Genomic DNA, 22,179 nt, shown 5'->3' on the forward strand with positions numbered 1-22,179 from the left:
GGGCACCTGGGTGGCTCAGTGGCTTAAGTGTTAGACGTCGGCTCAGGCCATGATCTCACGGTTCATGGGTTCGAGCCCCACGTCAGGTTCTATGCTGACAGCTCAGAGCCTAGAGCGTGCTTCAGATTCTGTGTCTCCCTCTTTCTCTGCCCCTTCCCCACTCATGCTCTTTGTCTCTCAAAAATAAATAAATGTTAAAAAAATAATAAAAAAAAAAGCAAAAGGACTCTTGCCATGTGATCAAACCATCTCACTGCTAGGTATTTATGAGATAAAATGACCTGGAAATGGTAAGACCATACAAAATCTTGTATACAAATGCTCATCCCGGTTTATTTGTCATAGCCAAAATTGGAAATAACTCCAAAAATCATAAGGTGTTTCATGGATAAACAAAAGGTAATAAAAATTCCTCATTCAGCAATAAAAAATAATGAACTCCTGATACGTGCAACAATATGGATAGTTCCCAAATAATGTGTTTTCATATAGTATGTGTAATATTTAAATCATTCCTCGTGGTTGTTATGCTGCTAATACTTCTCAGATTCAACTTCGTAAGTGAATCAAATCAAAATTCTTCAGTAGGAGTCTGTTTGAGGAACCTGTACAGTTTGGAAATGCTCTACTTTTTATCAAGCTCTGTTTTTCTGGTACCAGTCTATGCCTTTGAACTACACTCTCCTTTCTTTTTTTTTTTTAAATAAATTTTTTAAAGTTTATTTATTTTGAGAGAGAGAGAAAGCTAGCGAGGAAGGGGCAGAGAGAGAGAGGGAGAGAGAGAGAATCCCAAGCAGGATCCTCGCTGTCAGAAGAGAGCCGGATGCGAGGCTTAATCCCCAAACCATGAGATCAAGATCTGAGCCGAAATCAAGAGTCAGACGATTAACTAACTGAGGGACCCGGGAGCCCCAAGCCCCCTATTATTTTCATTGGTTCCCTTGCAGCATGGCCTCTGGCTAAGATCTGATAAGGGAATTCCTAGATTTCAGGTTCTTGTCGTATGGCAGGTTAGATTAACATGAATGCCTTCCTGGTATAAACACCAAAAAAAAAAAAAAAAAAACGAAAACAAAAAAAACGAGATATAATTTAATGAAGATTCTTTCAATGCAGCTGATGTCTAAAATGGAAACTCCCCAGGTGCCAGAAATGCAGAACAGTGTCTTAAGTGGACTGGGAAGAACATAACTCAATTGTCTGCACAGAATGTCAAATAAATAAGCATTTGAGACCCGAGCTGAAACTCAGACATTTTCAAAGATTCAGTGTGTACCACCCACGAGCATCACAGGAGAAGGGCTACTTCAGGAATAGAAAAAGTGAACCCTAAAGTAAGCAGAGAAGTGCGCAAGAAAGTTAAAAAAAAAGCCACACAGATGAAAGCAATATATTCATAAAATAATCATTAAAAAAAGAGAACAGAAAGGAGCAAAACTCGTATGAAGCCTTATTATAAAGCCACAGTGACTAAACCATTGCGGTGCTTATGAAATAAACAAATTGACACCTAGAACAGAAGCAGAAACTCAGGACGAGAGATATATACGTGTGTGTGTGTGTGAGTGTATATCTCTGTGTCTGTGTCTCTCGCTATATCTCTGCCTCTGTATCCAATCTATGCCTGTACATCATCGATGTCTGTATCTGTTCTTGAAAATATGCACGTGGATGTGTATGTGCTTGCATGTGTGGGTGTGTGTATATACACATGGGAGCACAGTATAGTGCCCTTCTGTGAAGCTGGGATGACAATGTAAGAAATAGTGAACTTATTAATAAATGGTAATCTTTTAAATGGAGGAAAGATTTAAAAGATTAGATCCCAGGGGCGCCTGGGTGGCTCAGTTGGTTAAGCATCCGACTCTTGGTTTTGGCTCAGGTCATGATCTCGTGGCTCTTGAGTTGGAGCCCTGCATGGGGGCTCTGCACAGGCAGTGTGGAGCCTGCTTGGGATTCTCTCTCTCTCTCTCTCTCTCTCTCTGCCCCTCCCCTGCTCACACAGGCGTTTTCTCTCTCAAAATAAATAAATATACCCAAATAGAAATATAAATAAATATGTACATTTAAAAGATCAGATTCCAACCTCACACTATTTTCAAAAACGTATTACGGATGGGTACGTACTTTATGAAAAATAAAGCTAAAACTTTTAGAAGAAACTACAAGGGAAAATACTATCGACGTGGAGTTCAAGTATTTTCTGACGTGACAATGAGAAAGGACATGCTACACAATTGATCTGTTACACACGAGACACCATCAAACGCTAGTTCAAAAACCAAAATAAACAAGCTGTGTCATCGTTAAAAAATTGGCATCCGAAAGCGCTGAAGAATACCGTCAAGTAAAAATATATATATATAAGACTTAAAAATAAGTAGGTATGGAAAGAAAATTTACTGACAAGAGTAGATTGAGAAAAGATGGGCGGTGTGATTTAGTGGAAACGACAAAGCTGTAGATTCAGTCCTTCTTGCACTTAAATGTCATTTCTCTGAGACACAGAAAGGGATGTCTAAGCCTGAATTATTACCTTATTGGATTGGGAGTAGAATTATCATCATAATGGTATTTTATTCATTCAACAAACACTTACATGGTGCTTACCATGTAGCAGGACAGAATGACTCTTGTTTCCCTGTAGTTCACAGATGAAGAAACTGAGGTACAAGGAAGCTAAGGAACTTGTCCCAGGTCTTACAACTAGGAACTGTCAGGGAGGCCTGGGGGAGCCCCCAGTCGGTTAAGCGTCCGACTTCGGTTCAGGTCATGACCTCATGGTTCGTGGGCTCGAGCCCAACCTCGGGCTGACAGCTCGGAGCCCGGAGCCTGCTTCAGATTCTGTGTCTCCCTCTCTCTCTCCCCTTCCCCTATTCCTGCTCTCCCTCTCAAAAGAAAATAAGCAAAAAAAAAAAAAAAAGTTTAAAAACGACTGGTAACTGTCAGGATTAGGACTCAAACCCCAAGGCTGACGCAGGCTTCAGAGACTATACTCCTACATACCCTCTCTCAATTAAAAGAAAGTAGGTATATGTACGTTTGTGTGTGTGCACACATACATACACACACACACGTATATATATATAGTATATATATATATATACTATATATATATACGTATACATATATATATAGTATATATATATATATACACGTATATGTATACGTATACATATATGTGTGTATATATATATATACTATATATATAGGTATATGTATTTTTATACATATATATACACACACGTATATATATGTAAATGTACATATATACGTATATACGTATACACGTATACGTGTATATATACATATATATGTATATATACGTGTATATACGTGTATATATGTGTATATATATATACTATATATAGGTATATATATGTTTATACATATATATACACACACGTATATATATGTATACACATATGTGTATATATGTATACATATGTATATACGTGTATACGTGTGTGTGTGTGTATATATATGTGTGTGTGTGTGTGTGTGTGTATGTATGCATGTGTGCACACACACACGCCTATGTCTATAACGGCAAGATTAGTGTGGATCTGTGGAATAGGTAGGATTTTTTTAAGTTGGAAGATTTGAGTATTGGCCCTTTGACAATGCAGTGTATTTTTAATTTGTAAGATGTCTGAAAGTAGTTTTGGGGTTTTGCTCTTGAAGCCTAAAATGATTCAGTCAAAACATATATTAAAAAATTGTCTGGAAAATATTGTTATCAATCATTAAGAGTTCAGTCCTTAAGAGCCGAGTTTTGTTTGTTTTTGTTTTTGTTTTTCTGAAGGAAGGAAGTTGCCAATTTACCTCATTAATTAAATTGGAAAAATTCTCGTGCTTCAAACCATAACCAGAGAGCATACTTTTGGGGCTTTTTCTCTTCAACTTATAAATGCACCAGTGTAGACAAAAATGCTCCTGCACACTAAGTGGTACACAGAAATGCTAGTTTGGGGGCACCTGGGTAGCTCAGTTGACTTAGCGACCGGCTCTTGATTTCGGCTCAGGTCATGGTCCCGTGGTTTGTGGGATCGATCCCTACTTCCTGCTCTCTGATCATAGCATGGAGCCTGCTTGGGATTCTCTATCTCCCTCTCTCTCTGTGCTTCTCCCCCACCCACAAGTGCTCTCTCTCTTTCTCTTTCTCAAAATAAACAAATAAACTAAAAAAAAAAGAAATGCCAGTTTGTGGTGGAGAAGAATTGACTGTCTCGCTCTGCCTTTCTCCCACCCAAGATTCGTGCCATCTCTTTGGCCCACCCCTTCAGACCACAAATGTCTTAGGATGCCTAAATTCCCGTCTTCCATCTTCCTCAACCTGGGAAAAAATTTGGGGTCTTCGTTTAGACTTTAAATATAACATTTATACCAATCATTAAAGCTCACAGATATTTATTTTTTAAAAATTTTTTTTAACTTTTATTTATTTTTGAGACAGAGAGAGACAGAGCATGAACAGGGGAGGGTCAGAGAGAGAGGGAGACATAGAATCTGAAAGAGGCTCCAGGCTCTGAGCGGTCAGCACAGAGCCCGACGCGGGGCTCGAACTCACGGACTGTGAGATCATGACCCAAGCTGAAGTCGGATGCTCAACTGTCTGAGCCACCCAGGCGCCCCAAAGCTCACAGATATTTAAATGTTAACGGCATTGACTTTAATCTGTGGGATAATTTTTTTTTTTTAATTCTCCTTATCGAAGGAATAATAGGCAATACTGAGCTTCTGGAGTCTAACCATGGGCCTACTCTGAACTCTGACCTCGTACAGAAATACGGATTGCACAGCGTGTGTGTGTGTCTGCAATGATGCCTTTGGAAAGGAGAGAAAATGCCTGGGCCGGCCTCTTTCTCTGATGTAAACCTAATCTCTCTCCTTTCGCCCAAGATGGCTGGATGCCAGGGATTTGGTGCACATGTTCCTGAGGTCACACGTCTCTTGCGTGTCTGTATCCTCTCAGCTTCAAGATGAGGCTCTTGCTCGGGTTTGGGCCACTCTGGGAAGGAACAGTAGTGAGTTATCACTACTTCTCCCTGCTCCCAGGAGGAATGGGATGGAAAGCTGCTGACAGCAAGCCTGGCCGGAGATGCCGGGCGCTTCGGTGTGAGAGGACAAACCAGATCTCTATTGACAGCTCTCTCTGTGAGCAGCTTTCACTCTTCCTAATGACCTTGCAGGGCCACAGCGACTGCACCTACCGTGCCTCCACTGTGTCAGCCTCACGGTTCGGGGAGTGCTCTTTGTCTATACTGGCAAATTGCCTGTGGACAATCGTTTTATGCCATTTCGCCCCTCCCCTCTCCCGTGTGTGAGCAAGCGGAGAGAAAGGAAGTGACACAGCACAGTTGTTAAGAAGATGTGTGCTGAGTCAGAAAGATCCGGGTTTCCATATCTTTCCATCTCTTCTTGTGTGACGTTAGAACGCCGTTCAAGCCAGCCCTAGTTTTCTCGTCTGTGCGATAAAGAGAATAGTAACCACTTCCCCAGTGTTCTTGGGAGAATTAATTGAGACGGTATATATTAAGTGCCTGGTTCATAGTAAGCAAACAATAATAATAGATGCCCTGAGTAGATAATCATGAGTTTCCTTCCCGTGATAACATAAAGCACTCAAACCCCTCCCCCGTTCCTCTAATTACGTATTCTGACATTTTTAAAATAGAATGCATTAAACTATGAACTCATTTGAACCACCATGTGATTTAAAAGGTAACTGGTCATCATCAGGGAACCAAAAGCTGCTAAATGCATAGAGTTTGTAAAATTTAAATGGAGCGATTTTGTGAAATCTCTGGAGGAGACTAAGGAAGTGGCGGGCACTCGAGGACAGGACAGGTTTTATCCGTGCAAAGCCAATCAAACTCTTAATTTAAGTCACTTTTAGCATTAGGGTCTGTAATAATTCACGTGTTCCGGACAACTGGTATTTATTGTACCTCCTGCCTTTTTTATCCCCACCCCACAAAAGGTGAGATTCACAAGGGAAGAAATGTTCATTGGGAAGAAAACAATAGAGAAAACCGAGGCTCTGAATACATCGCCAATTGGATAGACCAGTTACTTACATTCACAGATACAGAGTCTCGTGGTTAGAGGGAATCCATTATTCATGGGTTATTTATTGGAACAAACTTTTGGCCGTGCAATTTTCCCTCTTAACTGCCCAAACGAACTATCGTTCCATCTTTCCTCCCTCGAAATCCCAGTGCGAAAGGAAGGAATAGAAGGGACAGGTAAAGGTGAAGTCGCCGTTCAACTAACATTTTTGTTGTAAAAGCAAAAAGAGCAGAGATTTCTGTAGCTTGTTTGAAAAGCTGGAACTTTCAGCCCTCTGCCAACAACCACAGCTGGAACTGACAAGGTCTGACATCTCCCCTGCTTTGCCTGCTCCCATTTTCTATGAAAATACTGTAGACACTGGATCAGGAAAGACAGCGGAGCCTTAAAATAATCAGTCTTTCAATTTGCCCCGTGTTAGTTTCCATAGGAAACAAAAGTGGGAACTGTAGCCAGCAGCAAGCAACTGTCTTGTTAGAACCCTCCCTTGTCGATTCAGCTGTGGCTGTTGGCTGAAATCTGAAAGTGGCATTTTTCAAAAGGCCCTTTGGCTTCCGAGTCTATGGAGTTTTCACTTTGGAAAGCAATAAAAACGAATGGAAAGAAGTGAAAATGACTTCCAACACCAAGTTTTCATATACCTTAGGATACTATTTCTCATGCAAAGAACTTTTCATTTCTCTGCCTCGTAGTTTATGTATGAGAACTGAAACGCATTTTCTAAAAGCGAAAAGATACATCAAAAATGAAACGGTGCCTCTTTGGAAGGTTAAATCCTAGATCTTGGATGTGTGCTACCTTAACCGTAAACCTTATCGTGTGAAATTGCTTACATAAACATTCCCTTTAGGGAGGTAGCTCAGTTTCCATTGGAACACCATCCTCGGTTCCTTCATATTTTACAAACACATTCCAAGTTACAGATGCTGGACAGATTGCCACAGAAGGAAAGTAGAGAGGATTTATTAGAAAACACAGCCAGCCGCGGAATTAAAATTGTTTTTAAAAATACATTCGCTTGGGAAAGAATATGACTCAAAAACTTTCCAATTGACCAGGACCTCCAGTCCTAATTCTTATACAAGTTTAAAATAAAGAAGCCTCAAAGCCATCATCGTCTGGTGGAGTGATGATTTTACTGGGGAGGAAGCGTTTCACAAACACTCACTGCTGTGAATTACAGTTCAGCGGAGTAGTAATTCTTCGATAAAAGTTTTATGACAAGTCTGCGAGGTTTGCAAAATATCACACAAAGGTAGCTCCAAGTGATGTGTGATGGCTTCTCTGCTGTGGTCACCAAATTTATACGTTCCCTTAAGAGGGGAAAAATCCAACTGTATTGTAAGAGGCAGAAAGAGTGGAAAGGATACAAGGAGGGAAAGATTTACTGTATACACCATGTGAGTGGAGAGCAGTGTATCCGAAAGCCCCTTAAACCAAGGAGTAATCCACTAAAACCACCTGAATACATTATGTAATACATCTGTGAAAGCTCTGTGCTTTTTACTCTCTCTTTGCTTTTTCACCTCCAACATCAACAGCAAGAACCACGGCACAAGGGCAAGGCTCTGATTCTGTTGCTAAGCTCAACGTCAAAGCGCGCCGTAATTTTCACGTGTAACCTTTTTCTTTAACTTTTGAATATTTACACCTAAAAAATAATGCTCTTTAAACTTATTTCCCACTCCCATCACCTGGGGGCATTAGTGTTCACATATCTTGCGCTTTTTTTTTTTTTCCTTAATCAAAGAAGAGAATATGTTTTTATAGCTATTTATAGATTTCTCTATTTGATGTAAAAAATTTCAGGCAGTTTTTTTTTTTTTTAATAGCAAGGCCTGATGTGGAGCAAAACTAAATATCGGGATTGGCATGTGAGAAAGATCCTGCAAATTGGAAGTCAGAGATTGAGAAAGAACAAGACAATTCTGAAGGAAAATTTCTCTGCTTAAATACATCAGGAGTCCGGGGTTCCTTTCAAGTGGTGCTAAACAATTTGTGCGTAAGTAGGAATTGCAGTAATGGAAACACTGTTCAGCTTGCCTACTCTTCCTTCATAACTCATTAATGCCTGTGCTATGGGTTCTTTATGGGGCATCCATTAAGAGGGTAGAATAATAATAGTTTAATCCCCCTACACCCAATTATATATCCCCCTGAACCAGTGTCTACCTCCCTTTCTCTCTCTCCCTGTGAATTATGTCTAATAAAATAGAATATGCTAACAGAGAGGATTAAAAAGACAACAAACCTCTCTCTTCCCAACGTTAAAAATTACAAATAGGAACTGTAATGCAACAAAAATAGCCAGAGTGGGCCAAGGTGGATAATGATGTAGAGAAGGGATACCAGCCCCTCAGCCCATCTCTTATCATTAATAATAACGCCACGCCCGACAAAAGAAAAGAGACTGCCCACCAGAACAAAACTCCGCAAACACCCAAGACTTTATGAAACAACCCATTTTAGAACTTAAATCATTAGGCTGCATCTGCATGGGTTCTTCACAAGGGCTGTCTGCGAGAAATAATGGATTGTCTGCAAACTTTTATCTTGGTTATTGCCTCTAGAGTTGTGCTATTTAATTATTAAAATGTGGTATTAATGAAACATGCAATCCTGGAAAGGAAACCACTTTTATCATTGCACATGAAAGGCAAAAATTTAATATACTGAGGACACTGTATACACATTACAAATATATTTGCATCCACCTTCCAAATAGCGTGCACCCCCGTCTCCCCCCTCCCCTCCTTTACAGCTGCTCAATCTGCAAGAATGTGCAGAAGTAATTTATCTGAAATGGCCACTATTGTTCTTGATTCTGATTTGATTCCAAAAAAGCCAAATAATAGAAACCATTCTGAACATCTATTTTGTGCACCTGTTGTGCGGCATTATGATACTCCGCGATTTTCATTTACGTCACATCTCTTGACATGCCTTTGATACACCATGCTGCTTTGCTCAACAAAAATCCAGGATGCTGGAAACCAATGCCATCCCATTTTATTAACAAAATGACAACGGTACATGCTACTGCCTGGGAGCTCTGGAAGGAAACAGGGGCACATCAACCTCGCCACTAGCCATTTAACTAACGTTAAGAAGACTTAAAATAGCTGAGCAGCCTGGGGGGGGGGGACGCAAGATACAAGATATTAATATCGCTAATGATGTTGCTACTTAGGCAAAACAATAGGACCTCGGTAGTTTCATTTATTTTTCCCCTTGTTGCTTTGGTTTTTGAATGCAATGCCAGTAGAGAATCTGAATAGTTTTTCAGCTCCACTCTATGTGTGGGCCGGTTTCTTTGTTGATCAACTCAAGAAGGCATGGGATCCTGCACTTGCTGCCTTTCAAGTCCACAGCATCGTCTTTATTAACATTTCAATATTACGCCTCCAACCCTTTCAAATACTTCCTTAGTGGCTTCTCACCTTGGCTTCTCTGGGCAATGGCACCGCGATTGTATGGAGACTTACAGTGACCAAAAAGGGTTGGTTGTGAAACTTTGTGGCTAAGGGGGCCATAAGCTTCACGTAGTACTGACAGACACACGGATCTTGAAGTAATGAAACACTCAAGCTGCCTTGGCTGTCTTCTGTGTGTATCAGCACGCTCTCGCATGCTGAGTATAATTGTGCACATGCTTATATTGCCCACGTATGTAAGTACGACCATCTTTACTTACGTCAAATAACCATAAAGCCAAGATCTGATTGCTCCCTGCTAAGGTGACAGTGTCGGGAACTTTGGTGTGCTTCGTAGGCGGTATTGGTGAATCATAGAAAGTGGCTCCATTCAAAAATCGGAAGATGGAAACTGTCTGACTCACAGAATCCTAGCATGAAAAGGGACCTCTAGGGTCCAATCCGGCGCTCCCCTAATGGAGGAATCAATCCGTCCTCAACATCTTTGACAGATGGTCTTGCAGGTTCGGTGTGAACTTTCCCTCGAAGGGCAAATTCTGCTTAACAAAGCAGTCCGCTCTATTTGTAAACGGCCCTAATCGTTGGGTGGTTTTCTTGACGTTGCGTTGAGACGGCGGCCTTTCCAAGCAGAACTGGATAATGTGCAGAAGCGTTCATGCCAGCCAGGGCCCCCTTTGTGCGTGTGGGACCTGTGTGGTCACATGCCACCCCATGGTTGGTTTCATGCGCTGCTGTCATTGTCTTGAAATCCTTACTCATTTCTCACAAGGGGTCCCGACCGTTTCATGTTGTAGCGGGCCCCACAAACTACAGAGTGGATCTTGCCAATTGTAATTGGAGATGAGTGACCAATAGGAACTCTTACGTAGCATGCTTTTGTGGGCTTCCAATGCTATATTATTTCGTTACCCCTCCCCCCTCCCCCCGTCATCTATCTATCTATACGTCTTGTCAACAGAATTACATAATATTCCTTGGCTTCCTTGCAAACCAGTTTTTAATTCATGGATTGCCCCCTCCCTCCCCCATTGCCCAGTGCCATCATGCCACTTAATTCAGTGGGGTTCCAGGATGGGTAGGAATACAAACTCGACTAAAGAACAGTCTCTGAACTTCAGCATTATTAAGCTTCTCTGTCCTTTGCTCTTGAAATACTAACCCAAATCCTCCCTGTCAATCAAAGGAGAAGTACGTGTTTTGGCTAAGTGAGGCAGGGTCTAAGCTAACCAGTAGCATCCTCGGAACACTTGGTTTGAATGCTGATTCGTGCTTCTTACTGATGCTATGACTTTGGAAATGACACTTACCTCGGCTGTCTCCCTTCCCCCCCCCCTTGGGCCTGGCTGCCCCCCAGGGCTGCAGCAAAGCTTGCCAAGTAGTGCTGAGTGAGCCTGGGGATTTTCTGAACTCGGGTGCAGAGTTTCCCTGGGGGCCAGCCTAGCGCTATGTTTCTCCCATCCCATCCTGCTACAGAGACCCCAGACGAACATCTCGGGACCTCCATCAGACCATATGGTCACGGTGAATGCAGGCCTGCTGTTTTTTTGTCTTGTTTTTGCCCGCTGTTCTTTAGGTACCCTGTGTCATCTTGGTCACATGGAAGAAATTCTGTGAAAAGTTTTCAAGGAAGAACAAAGCTACTAGAACCTTTCTAGGTAGTGGGAATTGAGCCCAAGTGATTATTAGAAGGTATTCTGGGTGAGTCATTTAAAGCATTAGGATTAAAGTTGGGAGAATGATCCAAGAGCAAGAGAGAGAGAGAGAGAGAGAGAGAGAGAGAGAGAGAGAGAAAGCACAACCCCAGTCCTGCCCCCACCAGGACTGTCTGTCTAGTGGGGCAGTGGGGACCACATGTGAAGAGGTGGGAGAAGCCAGAACGGCAAGAGATTGGGAATCTGAAAAATAGAATCTAAAAACTGAACTGGTCAATAAAACAAAGAGTCTTGGGGTATCTTTAATCTCTATTCCCGAGAAGGACGCGTAGTTTTTATGAGATATAAATACCCCACTCTCATTTGAAAGCCTACTTCAGCAGATACGAAAATGCATTAAGTGATCACGATTTGTAAAGTCTACTCTTATGGCCATGTTTATTATGGTATGTGAGTTTTATTACAACTCTACTATTTTTTCCTACCAGTCGGTGAAATAAAATTCAGTTGTAATTAAATTAAAAAAATTTTTTGGCAATAAAAACTGAACGTCTCTTAGAAGACAAAATGAAATAATGTGCAGGAAAGGGCTGCAAAAAGATATTTCCGCATCAAGTATTATCACCCTAAAAGTAAATCGCAATGTTTGGATCTAAGAAACAGGAAAACGATACCCTTAGTTGAGCATAAGAAGTGAGTATTTGGAGATTTCCATATTGCATACTGTTTTGAAGGTACATTTGAATGACTCTGAAATCTTTTCAGAAGAGTGGCTTTTTTGTAGTGAAACATTTTGGTGTTTATTTCAGATGAATAACCAGTCAACTGCACCCAGACTCTGGGTGTTCCCTGCAGCCTAGTGGTTAGGACGCATTTGCCAATTGTTCAAGAACCTTGAGCTCACAACAGAGGACCTGGGTTATTTCCAAACACCATTCCCCTTAAAGAAAAGTCATGCAGGTCTGTTTCAAGCCGAAAGTTGAAGCAGTAGGTTGCACGTAGGTGTTTGAATTCTGAAACATACATTTCGTTGTGTACAATCACAAGTTCCTGAAGAAATTTTTTTCCCACAAGGGGAAAAAAAAAGATAACTTTTAGGGGGAAAATGTTCATTTTATGTGTGAGACCAGTTGGTAGGAGTGAGATATTTTTATTGATTTAAACCACAGCAACTTTGTTTTTTAGTTTTTTTTTTTAATTAAAAATTTTTTTTAAGGTTTATTCATTTTTGAGAGACAGAGAGAGGCAGGGGATGAGCGAGGAAGGGGCAGAGAGAGAGGGAGACACCGAATCGGAAGCAGGCTCTAGGCGCTGAGCTGTCAGCACAGAGCCTGACGTGGGGCTCGAACTCACAGACTGCGAGCTCATGACCTGAGCCGAAGCCAGACGCTCACCAACTGAGACACCCAGGCTCCCCAAAACGACAGTGACTTTGTAATCAAATAAAACCTTAAACTTAGAAAGACAGAGAGAATTTGCCACAAGGAAGAAATGGGAGATTAGAACGGCACATGTGATATGGAAGATACACATGCAGATATGGAAGGTATACATTGCTTCTTGCACAGCACTTATCAGAAGGGGACTTTGAACCTTGCATTACACTTAACTTCTCTTGTTCCAATTACCTTCTCTGAACCTCAAGAATTACCTTTGTGGCCATTGTCTACTAGAAAGGTAAGAGGAACCAGGAAGGAAGCTTAAGTGTGTTGACGTTCTGGTTGGTTTTACAGAGCAGAGGAGGCTGGATGTATTTAAAATAGAGTTTCAGTGTACAGGCTTTCTCTGCCCCCACCTTCCCGTGGCATTCAGCCTCCTCTGTCACCTCCAGCAGGGAGAGGACGTTCAGTGCTTGATGACTTTATTGTGTCATTCATGTCTCTGGCTTCCACTGTCCATTACATTCAGCAACTCATATAGAGATACACTTTCTCATGCCTCACTTCTTTTTTGAAGGCTTTTGGAAAAGCCTGGACGTGTCTATGTCAGCCAGAACAGAGAGATATTCTGAGCAAAAAGAAACTATTCTAAAACCACGTGGATATATTTTTAAAAATTGTATTGTGACTGACAGAAAGAACCCCGATCGAAGAGCGTGAGGTAAGACTTCATTAAAATCAGAAGATACGACTGCATCGTCTCTAATATATTCATTTCCAGAAATGTTCCCATTAAGTAAAAGAGCCTCTTCTGAACTAGACTCCCGGGTACCACAACGGGCTCCAAGGGAACAAGAGGGAATGTCCATTTTCCTCATGTAATCCCTCTTCCCTACCTTCACCTGGACTATGGGACAATGTTCATCAATTGCTACTCTGATCTGTTCTCTCTCAAGCTGAGGTTCTCTTTCTCACTTTGCCTTCCTTCAATTTCTTTATCTTCCTACAATGACACACCATGTCTGCCCACAAATGTCACGATAGCCACGTTCTCAAAATGTCACTGGCCTGCTTGATCCGATTTTTACTCCAGGGAAAAGCAGAGTACCACACGACACGAGACGCTGCGTCTGTGAGTCTCAGAAAGCTGTGAACTTCCCAGGTGGGAAACGTGTACCTTTGGGAAGGTCTTTGTTGCCAACAGATCTGTCTTTCTCGGGGGTGTCTGTGGAAGTGTAGAAAGGCTGTTCCAGACGAAAAGCAGAGGAAGTATTTTTAAATGATTCCCCCGATCACTTGGGCTTGGTGGGCCTGTGTGGGACAGACTGGGGTCATTTTTCTTCCCTTCTCTCCCCGGGTCGTGGGGAAGCTTGAGCCTATAAAGGTGAACTCGCTCATTCCACACAACGGGGTAGATCGTTCACCACGGGGTGTTCTTGATAGTGCTCTGTCCACTCTAATTTTAAGTATCTAAGCAATGGGAGTCCCACCACCTCCCTCGGAAGATTACCCTACAGTCTAATAGGCTTCGACATTAAGAAGATTTTCAATTGGTAATTGGTAATCAACCTAAATTTCCCTTTTCTTAATTTCATCCCATTACCCCAAACCCTGTCCTCTTGTTCCACCTAGCTCCTCCCCTTCATTAGTGCTTACAGTCCCCAAATAGTAATAGATAGCTGGCAACGCGCACACACGCACACACACACACACACACACACACACACCAGAAATGACCACAAAAAACTAACCCGCTCTCAGTCATCACTTGGCTAGACCACAGATAGTTACTTCTCCTTGAAAAATATGTCTGTTCCCTCATACACTGTTCTCCTCAAAGGCATCCTGTAATGTTAAAAGGTTCAAGTATTTTTTTTAATGATCCCAAAACATCTATAAGTGTAAGCCACAGCAGTCTGTAATGGACTAGAGGGGAATGAAGGCATTCTTAACGTGGGCGGGCGATAATGGTATAGCCACATTCACCTTCTTTTGCCCTTGGCACAGACGGAGCAAACCATTAAAACAATTGGTGGAAGGCTTTTCCCCCAAAGTTGTCTATTTCTATACTAGTTTTATATCATCCTTGCCTGTTATGGATCGAACGAGTGTTTTTCCTGCTGTACAAAAACGTTCCTTGACAATATATTTTCTACCAATAATCATTATTTTAATAAAACCAGTGACATTAATATGAATAATTTGTGTTATTACGGAGGGTCATAAAATATTACAAGATAGGACTTATGGGAAAACCAAGCCCTAACTTAGGTCTCATTCATAACACGACCTGTTCTTTTTTATTTTTAGACTGCTTTACCAATTTGATTTACTGGCGACGGGAAAAGACTCTGTTTCAGCAGCGAACTTTCAAAATAATATACGTTTTAGAAATCAAGTTTTCGATTCATTTTCCTCCAATGTTGCAAAACTCCCTCCGTGGTCTCTGTTTAGGAAATAATTAGATCCCTGTAGTAGTGGCCGGGGTCTGCCTCTATCCTTCAACACTGTGATACTGCTTGATTCTTCTCACTTTTATCTTGAACTTTAAGCCGGTTTTCTGCGTATATTCATAATAACTGACACAAGTCTTACACGAAGAAACAAGCCAACGGAACAGAAGAAATATAACATAACTTTTGGAAAGTTGTTCTGTGGACCATACCCTGGAACACTTGATTCGGCAAGAGCATCTTCATGCTACCAGCTACTGGCATTGCTGAAGACATTTATGTGCCTTTCTGGAAAATTTCTGGCAGATATCACGAACGTTTGTATCCGTTGCCAGATTCAGCATGTGGACCCAAGTCCCAGACTGAGTCTTTACCGTCTCTATACTTCCTTCCTTAGGCTGCGTGGTCCAATGTCTAGGGCGTGCCACTGATTTCTAAGAATTTCTTGTTCACGTATTTGTTGGCGGCATGTAAGTTGAAACCAACAAAAGGGAAGGCCAGAAAACTTAGAGTGGAAGGGAGGAAATCCACTAAGATAACACGGTGGCATTGCAAGGCATTAAACATAAAGAAAGAGCTGACTAATCAGGGCCACGGAAGGAAAAGAAGGGTGGCCAGTTGCTAGGTCTTCTGAAATGTGGCGTAAAATTGACGGGTCTTCGGTCCTGTTGACGTTAATGTCACTCAGTGCCAACAGCGCCCAGCAGGTGGGATTCTCTGTTTTCAATTTCAAATGGTGGGGAGAGCGAATCTGGCTTTATTGGGGCCCCTGTTGAGATGAACCTATGAACTAGGGCGGGGACTTGGTCTCCAGACATTTGCAGCTAGAGCCCTTGTGCCCAAAGGGCCACAAGCTAGAGTCCTTGGGCCTCCGAGATCCATCCCAGAGCTGGAGAAACCGGGGTGAAAAATCCATACGTAAAAGGAGTCTCACCTTCTGGAGTTAAAGTTATATTGCATGGCAGGTACTGAAGATTAATTTGACACATTGCTATCAGTATTTGTTCAACATTACATCCCCCTCTTTTTCTGAGATTGGCATATGAAGTTTCTAACGTTCCTTGGGTTATTGGTAGTAGGCATGTGTGAGAAAATCCAGGATCTTTCAAGCGTCGCTGGTTGCAAAATGGTAGTCCCAATACAACTTGTAGATAAGCAAAAATATAATTTATTTTCTTTATTTTGGCGGCGGCTCATCTTGGCCTCTTCCTGAGCCCTCAATCAGCAGTGAGTGAGGGTAGGGGAGAGAAATTAATTAAATGTCCAATCAAGTTTGGAGCTGTCAGGCCTGATCATTTAAGCCGTCTTTCTTAATTGGTGTTCATTCTTCCATTTGGATAGAAGGCCCACTCTCTTATGTATTTGCCCCCTTCCCCGCTTCTTCCCCTAAGATGACATTTTGCTGTGTGGGGAAAGGTGGGTGCGATTTATGAATTCTGCCGGCCCTGGGAATAAAGTAGGAATTCTCAGATTCACATGGTAGCTTTGTATTCTCTTCTGGCCCTTTCCTTGCTGACTCCACTGTCTGTCTAGTCTCTAGAGGTCTGCTTGTGTTCCTGGAAGCAGTCGGGAGCTGGTGAACTCATGATCCTTTATTTTGGCTGGGATGGAATGCTAGGGGAAGGGCATGTCACTGTTCCCAGCCCTATGAACTCAGCTCGGCCCTCTGTGTCTATAGAACCACTTTCCTGCCGACTGTTCCATCCAGCTCAGGGGCCAGTGGGTCACTCCTAGTCACTCCCTGTGGGGCTGCTTGCCCTGTGACAACAGGTCCACCCCTTACATAACCGGGGATAGCTAGGGAAGCTCATAGGCCCTCCCTCTGTCTTATCACGTGACTAGGGCAACGGTCATTTTGGTGTAGGCTTTATAAGAAACATTATGCCCATTCTACGAGTTTTTGAGGACAAACATCGTATGGAAAGCATCTAGAGCTGTACCTTTAAAACGCAGGTCTTGTTTGTTCTGGACATTCAACTTTTCTGTACACTTTCAGAGATCAAAATATTGAGGTCTGAGATTATTTCCATGGGCACGAAAGTCACAGTTTCCAGAGATTTTCTGACTGTACAACTTTTCATTTCATAGAAATAGAAAGCCTTCTCTTCAACAGTAGAAGAGAAGCCTTCTCTTCAACAGTAAATTTAGATTTCAAATTGTTCACGGACTAACTTCCTTGACTCCCTCCTGTAATCTGCTACTCTGTGGGGATTTTCTGAGGCTGCCTAAGTCTTAACGGAAAATCCAAATGTTCATAGTTCTTGGTGGACTTTTTGGATCTATAATGGCCTTTCTTATTATCACACACATCTAAATAGCAGAGTATTTTTTCAGATGAACATTGCTATTGTAAATGGCTTCTCTATTGAAAGGAACTATTTTTTTTTTTTTTATAAAAACAACATAAACCGTTTTATTCAAATCTAGTGTCATGCTTTGAGAACTAACTCCAGAGATATATTTTCAGGGGTATCTCCCCAGTGCCCAGTGTCTGGATTCCAGCTTGCATTCTCTTTGTTGTTTCTGGTTTTCGATTACTACACCTACAGGAATGTAAAATAAACTTTCCTTACTGGGAAAGTTACAGAGTATACATAAATTGGATCTCTTTCCTTATTCTCATTAGGACCTTTTCAGAGAAGGCCATGGATTTTCCTTCCCCTGCCACTTGCAATGTTTCTCTAGCTAGATCTTAGAACTGCTGGATCCTTAGCATTTGGGGTTCTATTTAGACCTACTTGAGCGGGTCAGGTAATTTATTTCTTTTGGATAAACATGCATGTGTCTTCAGAGGATTCACACACTTAGGAAGACTGGGGGCCCCAAGTGGAGAACCTGTGGCTTTCAAATATCTTTCTTTCATGTGTGATGACCTCTAGCTGGTGCAGGGGCAGGATCCAACCAGTGAAAGGGCCTCCTGTTCTCCTTCTGGGCTCAACCAGGGCCATTCACTCACCCATTCACCTTCTTCTCAAGAAAGATTCCTTGAGTGTCCACCGTTTCCCAAGAGTTACGAGGGATCAAGAGAACACAGAAATCTATCTTTGGCCACAATGCACACTGAGCCCCAGCCAGTGTTCTTTTTCTTACTGGTAGAGGGATGCAGATAATGAAATATGGAAGGTCAGATTATGGTCACCACAAACATTAGCAAATGGAATTTAGTATAAACTAAATTCCCATGCCAAGTACCTCCATCACAGTCATTATCTTCAATATTTTAACCACATTATTTTATTAAGTGCTTGCAGACACACTGAGCTATCGCATTTACGGAGCACACGTACTACAACATGGAGGACAGCCGGCTTGGCCGACATCAAAGACAGAGAGGCATAGACTGATGTAAGGCGAACATTCGCTCTTCACTGAGGTCATTCCCAAACAAACAACATGATATAGCATTTGTGTCCTGCAGATGAAATCGAAGATGAACACATGAATTACTAGAAGTATCATCTGGCTCAATGCGAACTTTTGGTATATATTACAGGTATATGATAAGTCAAACCGTGGCGTAGAATCTTGTCTGCTAGATATAGTTCTCGATTTTTACCTTCAAAGTCAGCTTTGTGACTCTTCTTTTTTTTTAAAATATTGGTTTATTTATTTTGAGTGAGAGAGAGAGCGTGCACCAGCGGGAGAGAGGCAGAGAGAGAGGAACAGAGAGAATCCCAAGCAGGCTCCGCGTTACCAGCACAGAGCCCGACATGGGGCTTGATCTCACAAACTATGAGAACGTGACCTGAGCCAAAATCAAGAGTCGGGTGCTTAAATGAGCCACCCAGGCACCACATGACTTTTTTCTTCTTCTTTCTTTCTTTCTTTCTTTCTTTCTTTCTTTCTTTCTTTATGTTTATTTGTTTTTGAGAGACAGAGGGAGAAAGAGCGTGAGCAGGGGAGGGGCAGAGAGAGGGAGACACAGGATCCAAAGCAGACTCCAGGCTCTGAGCTGTCAGCACAGAGCCCGACATGGGGCTCGAACTCATGAAAAGTGAGATCTTGACCTGAGCTGGAGTCAGATGCTCAACTGACTGAGCCACCCAGACACCCCCACATGACTCTCCTTAAGAGCATAATTGCTTCAGTCTCCCTCTCTCTTTCTTTCTGGATATGTGTGTGTGTGTGTGTGTGTGTGTATACACACATAACATAGATATATATGCCTATGTATTTTTATGGATCCTTAGATCGTTTGTGAGTACCTTGTTTTCTAAAACCAGTGCTCATGTTGTCATTTTTTTAAAAGGTATTTTATTGTCGCTATATAATTTCATTTTTTTAAAAGAAGCCTACGCAGCAACGTAACAAATTTACTTTTTAAAACATCACCGAGGTATCAAAAAAGTCCCTATAATGCCAATAAGTGTTCCCCCTGCAGAACCTGTACAAATCAGACAAAAAAACCAATTGGGGCTTTTTAACATCATCAACTAACAAGCCATACAATAACCAACTGGCTCTCTTAGTGAGGTTAGAGCAAAAACACATACTACTGGATAATAGTAGAAATTATCCATCTCTCAATCCAAACCTTACCAGCGGTGCCCCGCACCACCATTTTCCTCTTCCTGCTGTAAGACTGTGCTGTCTTTATCAAACAACCTCTAATGCTGTTTTCAGGCTAGTATTATTTTGCCACATCTTCTTTAACTAACTGTTACTGGGTTCATCAACCTGTTGTACCTGATAAGGAGGGGAGCTTCCAATAAGTTACTAAAGCTTTCGATGAATCTCCTCTCCCAGGGCTCTTGGCCAACAGGTGCACAATGGTGAACTTACGGATTTTGTGGTAAAAGGAAAATTTGTTGTAATGCCAAACGCTCACCCACTGAATTTCAGAAATGGCACCATGACCTTCCCATAAACCACCGGGATGGCCGAAGCACGGATTTATGAAAGTTCACTTCTGGCCTTGTGCCGAGTTACGGCAGGAGTTACTGCTTCCGGGTGGGTGAGTGGATGGGATCCCTTTGCTGATTAGTTTTTTTTTTTTTTTTTAATTCCTTTCTACCTTAGGTGGAATGATTTAGGCTGAGCCCCGAGTCAGAGAGCAGTCGCTCCCTGCCCTTCTCTTAAGCAATTTATTTTCATTTACTTTCTACCCATCTTTACCAGTGTGGTAGAATGTATTTTAGATTCATGATACGCCCATACGTGACCCAGGGAGAAGCTTCTTTTCCTTATGGTTCCCTGCGAAGTGGTCTCAGGGCAATGACAACTCCAAGGAGAAACTAGGCTTGCACGCAGAGTTCCCACCACTCTCAGCCCCCCCTGACACTTCACCAGGTGTCCAGAGCGCTGCCTCTGAGAACTTCACAGCAGCTCGTCCCTGATGGCCGAAAAATGCCCCAGAAGGCGGGACAAGTGTAAGGAGGACATTTGCCACAATCCAGTCTCTCGTGACATGACCCCGGATGAAGGTCGTCGCGTTCAAAAGCGTCATATTTAGCAGCTCTTCAGGCAGAGACCACAATGGATTTTGGAAAAGCGCACCAGGACGGCAGAAACAGTTCAACCCCATTAGAAGAGAGTCCTTATTTTATATTTCCCCCCTTATCTAAAACGGGCAATTGCTTTTCTGCCAAATAGGCTCAAAAGGGCCATGAAAACTAAAGTCCTTCAAAGCTGTTAAACGCACCCTCAAATTTACAATAAAATTCAGCATGACAAATCTTCCAGTAAAGTCTCTGGAGCATCATAGCAGCACTTCAACAATTTTTCCTTAAGTTAGCATGTTAGTATTCAACACCTTGAGCTACAGGGAAAGCAAATGTGGGCAAGGCAAGCAAAACAAAACAAAAACCAAGAGAGGAAAAAAAAAAAAAAGCCACCACCGACAAAGACAGTGGAAAAAAAAAAAAAACCAACGCACACAGCCACGCGCGCTATCAGACATATGCCAAAGTAAACAATCGGTGTGGGTTTGCCACGGCTCTGCCCTGCAGGTAAGACCACAGGCAGCACGGGAGCTAATGGACGGGGAAAGAGAAAGGCGGATGGAAGGGGAAAGAGAAGGCAGAGTGTGAGAGCCGCGGAGCCGGAGCAGGACGGCCTGATTGTAAGCCTCAAGACACAACATCAGCCATGCAAAACAGGACATACCTTTCTGACTTGCTGGTTCTGTCGGCTGAGACAAAGCAGTCCTATTCACAGCGGGAGGCCAAATCAAAATGAAATTTTATTTAGTCTGCACTGTCCCCAGATTGGGTTTCAGAATGACTGCTTTAGGAGATAGCATGGATGTGGCTGATGCATGCTTTGCATATGAAACTGCAGTAGGAAAAGAAATCTACATAATCAAAAAAATCTGTGCTCTGTGTATGTGACAAAAAGCCTGGACTACAGTGGTTTTACTGCAGGGTATGTTTTCAGGCAGGCCCTTTTGGGGTGAAACGCGTTTAAAAAAATGTCTTATGCAATATTTGCAGCAAATAGTCAGAAATCTGTAATACGCCAAGAAAAAAATCTATAGATTCCTGCTTGCAACTCTGCCACATCGAAATCATTGTGATTTTTCAGCAGATTTATGAATGCATCAAAAATTTGCGGCAGGGAACCGACGGAATTTTCAAACATGCGCAGATTATTTTGAAGGCGTTTATTCTGACAATTACTATACCCCTGAACCCCGACAAAATAAATGGAAAGCTTAAGTCTGATGCAATACTGAAATAAACACTGAGAGTCCCCTTGACTTTGCTCTGGGAAGACATTTAACTCATTCATATTTAAAGGCTATTTTTAAAAAGAGGAAAAAAAATCTTTCAAAATACGGGCGAGATGTCGAAAATATTTTTAAAATCAAGAGAAGGGGCCGTAAAATGTATATAGAATGCACATCAGGGAATCTTTGAAAAAAATGCTTATATATATATATATATACCTATATATATATATATATATATATATATATATATACAGATACACTGACTGTGTTCTTAATACAGGGTTATCACTGGCCTTGGCCAGGAAAGGGAAGTGGTAAGCAAGGTACAGTGAAACAAGGGGGCAGAATAGAGCCTGTTGATAAATATATATTATTTCTCAAAGAAATACTTATCCCAGCTTGATTTTGATAGATCAGTTCCTTGAGGTTGGACTCTGCCAATCATTTTCTTTGAAGAGGGGAAAAAAATAAAATAGAATAAGAGATTGAAAGAAAGAAAACCTACCTGCGTACAATGGT

The 22,179-nt window shown here is 41.9% G+C and overlaps 1 long non-coding RNA gene across 2 annotated transcripts in view; it reads right to left on the minus strand.

Annotated features, from left to right (window-relative positions):
- LOC122496677 overlaps nucleotides 1-21,530 on the minus strand; it is a 79,141-nt gene extending 57,611 nt beyond the window's left edge. The window contains exon 1 of one of the 2 annotated variants that reach the window (XR_006300899.1): nucleotides 21,096-21,529. This is a non-coding gene — a long non-coding RNA (uncharacterized LOC122496677). Of the gene's footprint in view, nucleotides 1-21,095 lie in introns of both variants that reach the window. The other variant, XR_006300898.1, reaches the window with a different exon arrangement.
- Between the last annotated feature and the right edge of the window lie 649 nt (nucleotides 21,531-22,179).

Source organism: Prionailurus bengalensis, chromosome A3, assembly GCF_016509475.1.
Source record: "Prionailurus bengalensis isolate Pbe53 chromosome A3, Fcat_Pben_1.1_paternal_pri, whole genome shotgun sequence".
NCBI classification, from domain to species: Eukaryota; Metazoa; Chordata; class Mammalia; order Carnivora; family Felidae; genus Prionailurus; species Prionailurus bengalensis.